Raw genomic sequence first — 6,534 nt, 5'->3', positions numbered from 1 at the left:
ACAGAAAGAAGTTCATTAAAAAAATTATGCTAAATTAAAAAGGCAATGTGGGAATGACAAACTACAGTCTAAAAAAGGTCCTCAACAAGATAGGGATGATGTTGGTTAAGAGAGTAGCTCACAGTATTGCCGTCACATAACAACCCCCTACATCACTGCCTCCAGACTACTGTCGAGAGCTAGGCCTAGCGAAAAGTATCATAAGCTTGAAGGAGCTGGGGCTCCCACGTCGATTGGAAGAATGGACGCGACAAAAAGCTGGAATTCATCCGAGTTGCTTTAATCAAACCAAACACTCAGGCACTCTCAAAAGCCCGTTTATCGGGCAGCAATATATATACATATTATCCCGGAGCGTTTGCCCAGGAAAGGCGAGAGGGGGCGTGGCCCAGCGTCCTGGCTGCGGCCTGGCAAGTTGAGGGCGAGCCTGCCCGGGCGTCCTGGACGAGCCCGGCATGGTGATCGCTCCGCGTCCTTGATAGGTGCAAGGCGATTGCGAAAACCCAGCGGTAGCCGCTACACACGTCCCCCCAGAATCGACTTGCACCGGCAGGGTCAATTTGAGGGGGGTCCTGATGACCCGGCCGAAGCGACCCCTGGCGGGTCATGGGAGGGGGTCCGGTGTGGTGGTGGGCGGTCGAGTGGGGGGCACCGTGGACGGGGGGCGGCCTCCCCGCGGCGGAAGGGCCACCCGTGGTGGGTGGTCGACGTCCACGTGCGCCGGCTTGAGGCGGTCCACCGCAATCCGGTCTGACCTGCCGCCGATGTCGATGACGAACGACTTGTCGTCCCGTCGCAGGACCCCGAAGGGCCCGTCGTACGGCGGCCGGAGTGGTCCCCGATGTGCGTCATGACGCACAAAAACGTACTCCGCTGTGCGAAGCACTGGGGGGACGTAGGACTGGGGGTCACCGTGGTGGGATGTTGGCACGGGGGCAAACCGTCGGGCGGCCTCCTGGAGGTCAGAGCGCTGGTGAGCTGCGGACCAGGGACTGGTAGCGTCGTGCACGAATTCGCCCGGGACGCGTAGCGCCTGGCCGTAGACAAGCTCGGCGGTGGATGCCTGGAGGTCCTCCTTGGGGGCCGTGCGGAGGCCCAAAAGGACCCACGGCAGCCGGTCGGCCCAACCGCCGTCTTGAAGGCCGGCCATGAGCGCGGCCTTCATGGAGCGGTGGAATCGCTCGCAAAACCCGTTGGCTTGGGGGTGGTAGGCCGTAGTACGGTGGAGCTTGACCCCCAGGTTGCGGGCGACCGCGCCCCACAGCTCGGAGGTGAACTGTGGTCCGCGGTCTGACGAGATGTCCGCCGGTGCGCCGAAGCGGGCGACCCAGGTGGCGATGAAAGCCTGCGCCACGTCGGCGGTGGTGGTGGAGACGAGGGGAACGGCCTCCGGCCACCTGGTGGTCCTGTCCACCATGGTGAGCAGGTGTGTGAACCCCCGTGACGGGGGGAGGGGGCCCACCAGATCCACGTTTACGTGGTCGAAACGTCGTTCGGGCACGGTGAAAGGTGCCAGCGGGGCCTGGGTGTGTCGGTGGACCTTGGCCCGTTGGCAGGCCGTGCAGGTGCTGGTCCAATCGCGGACGTCCCGACGAAGGCCGTGCCAGACGAATCGCGCCGACACCAGCTTCTGGGAAGCTTTCCGGCCTGGGTGGGAAAGGCCGTGGAGGGAGGCGAAGATGCGGCGTTGCCAGGTGACGGGCACGATGGGGCGAGGCTGGCCTTGGGAGACGTCGCAGAGCAGGACAGTGTCCGCGAAGGGGATGTCGGCCAGGCGGAGGCCCGTGTCCGCCGCCCGGAGGGCTTGCACCGTGGTGTCGGTGGTTTGGTCCGCCGCCATAAGCGCAAAGTCCACGCCCAGGTGGACCGCGTTCGCGCTGGCCCGGGAAAGACAGTCGGCCACGGCGTTGTTTTTGCCGGTGACGTGCCGGATGTCCGTGGTAAACTCCGACACGGCGGAGAGGTGGCGCTGTTGGCGGGCCGACCACGGCTCCGTGACCTTGGCCATGGCGTAAACCAACGGCTTGTGGTCGACGAACGCCGTGAAAGGTCGGCCCTCCAGGAGGTGGCGGAAATGGCGGACGGCCAGGTGTAGACCGAGGAGCTCCCGGTCAAACGTGCTGTATTTGAGCTCGTTCGGCCGGAGCTGCTGGCTGAAAAAAGCGAGTGGCTGCCAAACCCCGTTCACCCATTGCTCATGTACGGCGCCCACCGCGTAGTCGGAGGCATCCGTGGTGAGGGCGATGGGAGCGTTGAGCACCGGGTAAGCGAGCAGTGTTGCGTCGGCGAGGGCCCGCTTTGAGCTTTGGAAGGCCGCATCCATTGCTGCGGACCAGGCGATGTCGTGCTTGGCCGGCTTGCCCCGGAGGGCTTTGTAGAGGGGCCGCATGAGTTGAGCAGCGCGGGGCACGAAGCGGTGATAAAAATTCACCATTCCCAGGAATTCCTGCAGGGCCTTTATGGTGCGGGGATGCGGGAACGTGGTGATGGCCTCGACCTTGGTTGGCAGCGGCACGGCCCCGTTCTTGGTGATGTGGTGGCCCAAAAAATCAACGGCCGTCGTGCCGAAGTGGCATTTGGCCGGGTTGACGATGAGGCCGTGCTCGCTGAGGCGCCCGAACAGTGTTCGGAGGTGGAGGAGGTGCTCGGCCCGGGACGTGCTGGCGACGAGGATGTCGTCCAGGTAAACGAAAAGGAACGGCAGGTCACGCAGCACGCCGTCCATCAAGCGCTGGAACGCCTGAGCCGCGTTCTTGAGACCAAATGGCATCCGCAAGAATTCGAATAAGCCGAACGGCATGATGACTGCCGTTTTAGGGACGTCGGCCGCCCTGACAGGTACCTGGTGATATCCCCGTATGAGATCAATTTTCGAAAAAATGACCCGTCCCGCCAGACGGGCGGAGAAGTCTTGGATATGCGGGATCGGGTACCTGTCGGGGGTGGTAGCGTCATTGAGACGGCGGTAGTCGCCACACGGGCGCCATCCACCCCCCGGCTTTGGCACGATGTGCAGTGGCGAGGCCCACGCGCTATCGGAGCGCCGCACGATGCCGAGGTGCTCCAACGCGTCGAATTCGGCCTTCGCCACGGCGAGCTTGGCTGGGTCGAGGCGGCGGGCCCTGGCGTAGACCGGCGGGCCCGTGGATGGTATGTGGTGCTCGATCCCATGCCGTACTGCGACGGCCGAAAACGTTGGCCGCGTGAGGGCCGGGAACTCCGTGAGCAGGCGAGCAAACTCGTTCGCCGCCGGGACGGCGCATGCCAGCTCGGTCGGCGCGGAGCTGCTCAATGTGCATACCAGGGAGCTGAAGGTTTCGGCGTTGATTAAACGACGCCGTTGGATGTCCACCAGCAGTCCGTGTGCGCAGAGGAAGTCGGCGCCTAGCAGAGCCATGGGCACGTTTGCGGTTACAAACGTCCAAGCAAAGCATTGGCCGCCGAAGCAGAGGGTGACGTTGCGCGGGCCGAAGGTGCGGATGGTCGATCCGTTGGCCGCCTGTCGAGGCGGCGGGCGGCCGCCTTCTGTCCGAACCTGGCATGATAGTAACACCACGCTTGGTCAAGTGGAGGCCCCGGTCGTCGTGCTGGAGGTGGTCGGCTCGGTGTAGCGGCCGCCAATTGCGTCGGCAGTTCGGTCGTCGACCGTGCCGGGTGCTCGGGCGCCATGGGTGTTGCGTCGGACGGCGGTGGGTCCCATGTCGCCGCTGCGATGCGCTGTCCTGCGGCGGAGATCTTGTCGGCTTCTCTGGCAAGGGCCCGGGGATCTGTGATCGTCGTGCTTGCCAGGGCGAGGCGTACCGGGTTAGGCAGCTGACGGAGGAACAGCTCCCGGAACAGGAATGCCGGAGAGTGCTCGCCGAGCAGTGAAAGCATGTAGTCCATTCGCTCGGAAGGGCGCGTGTCGCCGAGCTCGGGCAGGTCAAGCAGGCGCCGTGCGCGTTCTGCCGATGGGAGGGCGAAAGCGTCGAGGAGAAGCTTCTTAATCGCGCCGTATTTGTCAGCGGCTGGCGGGCTCTCGAGGAGGCTCAGGGCGCGGGCCGCGGTGGCCGAACCGAGCGCTGCTACCACATGGTGGAAGCGGGTGTCGTCGGCCGTGATGCCTCGCAGGGCGAACAGGGAATCCGCCTGTGCGAACCAAACCGCCGCGTGAGCCTCCCAGAAGGTAGGCAGTTTAAGGGCGACTGCCGTGTCCATGTCGGTAGGTCACCAATGAAGGAGCTGGGGCTCCCACGTCGATCGGAAGAATGGACGCGACAAAAAGCTGGAATTCATCCGAGTTGCTTTAATCAAACCAAACACTCAGGCACTCTCAAAAGCCCGTTTATCGGGCAGCAATATATATACATATTATCCCGGAGCGTTTGCCCAGGAAAGGCGAGAGGGGGCGTGGCCCAGCGTCCTGGCTGCGGCCTGGCAAGTTGAGGGCGAGCCTGCCCGGGCGTCCTGGACGAGCCCGGCATGGTGATCGCTCCGCGTCCTTGATAGGTGCAAGGCGATTGTGAAAACCCAGCGGTAGCCGCTACAAGCTCCTATATATAATTTCTGCAAAAGTATAAGAAGCTCCAATATAATTTCAGGGACTTCCTGCAGTTTCAGTTTTCTTTCCTACTTTTCTTTTTTATCAACATAGAGTAACCAATCACAAATGGAGATAATTATATAATGCTGAAATTAGAGAAGTTCATGCAGTTTGTAAGAAGTTGATGATCATGTACTGATATTATAACATTATACTCGGATTGCTAATTTGTACAATCTCATTATGTGGCTACACTACAAGAGTAATCAAGTACTGTGGTCACCAGTGAAATGTTTGTGGAAGCTTGAAGCAACGATTGATGAAGTGTAAATGCGGCAGTGATGTTGGGATTGTTTTGTGACGGCAACACTGTTGTCGACTCTCTAAACCAACATCATCCCTGTCTTGTTTAGGACCTTTTTTAGACTGAAGTTTGTCATCCCGACATTGCCTTTTTAATTTAGCATAAATTGTTTATTAACTTGTGGAGAATAATCATGAGTGGGAAGATTTATTAGAGAGGACGAACCCACAAACCACTGCACAACTTCCCGATTCACTCATCAGAGTTTTCAAATTTAAATATCTCTCCAATTGTAAAAGCAAATCTTGAAGTTTTTCCTTTTGTTACGGATTTATGTGAATTACTATTCAGGTCTTTGCTTATTAATGTGTAGCCGATTAAAGGTTGTTGTGATTAAAGGGTCAGGAGCCCTTCTGGGGAAAAGGAGACCGGAAACGGAAGAAGAAAAGACACGAGGTCCTGGAGAAGCGGCGATTCTCTTCTTCTTCCTCGCCCAGCGCCGAGAAGAGCGGTATCGATATTGAGCAGCGTGGGGAATGCTGCGTTTACAAGCCCGTCTGGCGAGAGGAGTTACCGGGACGTGTGATTATCCATTTACACGTCAAGTCGCCGTGGGTTCGTGCACGGAACCAAGCGTCCGGCACAGTTCGCTTCACCGTCTACAAGGACGCGTACGGGTCGCACCTTGGGCCTCGCGCGCGTTGCAAGCCGCGCTTGGTTTTGCCCCGTTGCTTGGCAAGGAGTTGTGCGCTGCAGCAGCTGTCCCCGGTACGAGACGTGCACGTTTGGAGCACGTCCGCCCGGGGTTCGTTCAACCGCCCATGTGCGGAGAAGAGAGACATTGTGAGGGACAGTGACCGTGACCCAAGTGGTCGTGAGTGGGGACAGGGGGGGACACATATGTAAGATGGCCATCTTCGTAATATTGATTGTGGATTGTTGATGGTTGTTGATTGCTCGGGGAATATATTATTGATTACTCCGGATCCTTGGTGTGGGGTTTCTTATTGACTGGAATTCATATTGATTGCGTTACGAAAGCGTATAAATCATAGATCTTTCTGGCGGAGTTCCTCTCACGGTCCGGGGGTCACCGAGACCAGGTAGTCACCGGGAGGACCACGTAACACTTTATGATCTTTTCTTTGTTTTCCAGGTCCCCCCAAAGGGGGTGCACCGTTCCCGGAGGTACTGCAATACCGGGTCGATACGTGGAGCGGACGGAGCAAGCCCCTAATCCAACTCCCGATACCAAAAATCCATTTAATAGACTAGTCCCGCATTGCGGAACATATCAGCTATTAAACTGATAAGAACAGATTTATTAAAAAATTTAAAAATCAAAACACAACGTTTAAAAAATTTTAAATTTCCCCCACAAAAGGGGTAAACAAATAAAAAAGAGAAAAGGACCCCGGAAATTTCCAGAAGATCATCCAGGGTCCAATAAGGGGCACAAAGCCAGAATATGTATGTTTAAATAATCAATAAAAATTTCCCCCACAAATGGGGGAATCAAATATAAAATAAAAGGAGAAAGGAACCCCGGAAACTTCCGAAACATCATCCAGGGTCCAATAAAAGGCCCCAAGCCAGGTTTAAAAATCGCAGGACCAATCTATTATAGACACTCGCTCCTCGACATTTTGGCCACACAGTAAACAAAAAAAAAGGACTCATGTGATTAAAAACGACACAATTAAAACAA

General features: G+C 57.5%; 1 pseudogene; it reads right to left on the bottom strand.

Annotated features, from left to right (window-relative positions):
• Positions 1-5,992: 5,992 nt before the first annotated feature.
• On the bottom strand, positions 5,993-6,171 carry LOC144891901 (U2 spliceosomal RNA; annotated as a pseudogene).
• Positions 6,172-6,534: the final 363 nt, after the last annotated feature.

Source organism: Myxine glutinosa, chromosome 4, assembly GCF_964187855.1.
Source record: "Myxine glutinosa chromosome 4, kmMyxGlut1.1, whole genome shotgun sequence".
Lineage (NCBI taxonomy): Eukaryota > Metazoa > Chordata > Myxini > Myxiniformes > Myxinidae > Myxine > Myxine glutinosa.
The sequence above is the reverse complement of the archived record's forward strand: the minus strand, read 5'-3'. Positions and strand labels throughout refer to the sequence as shown.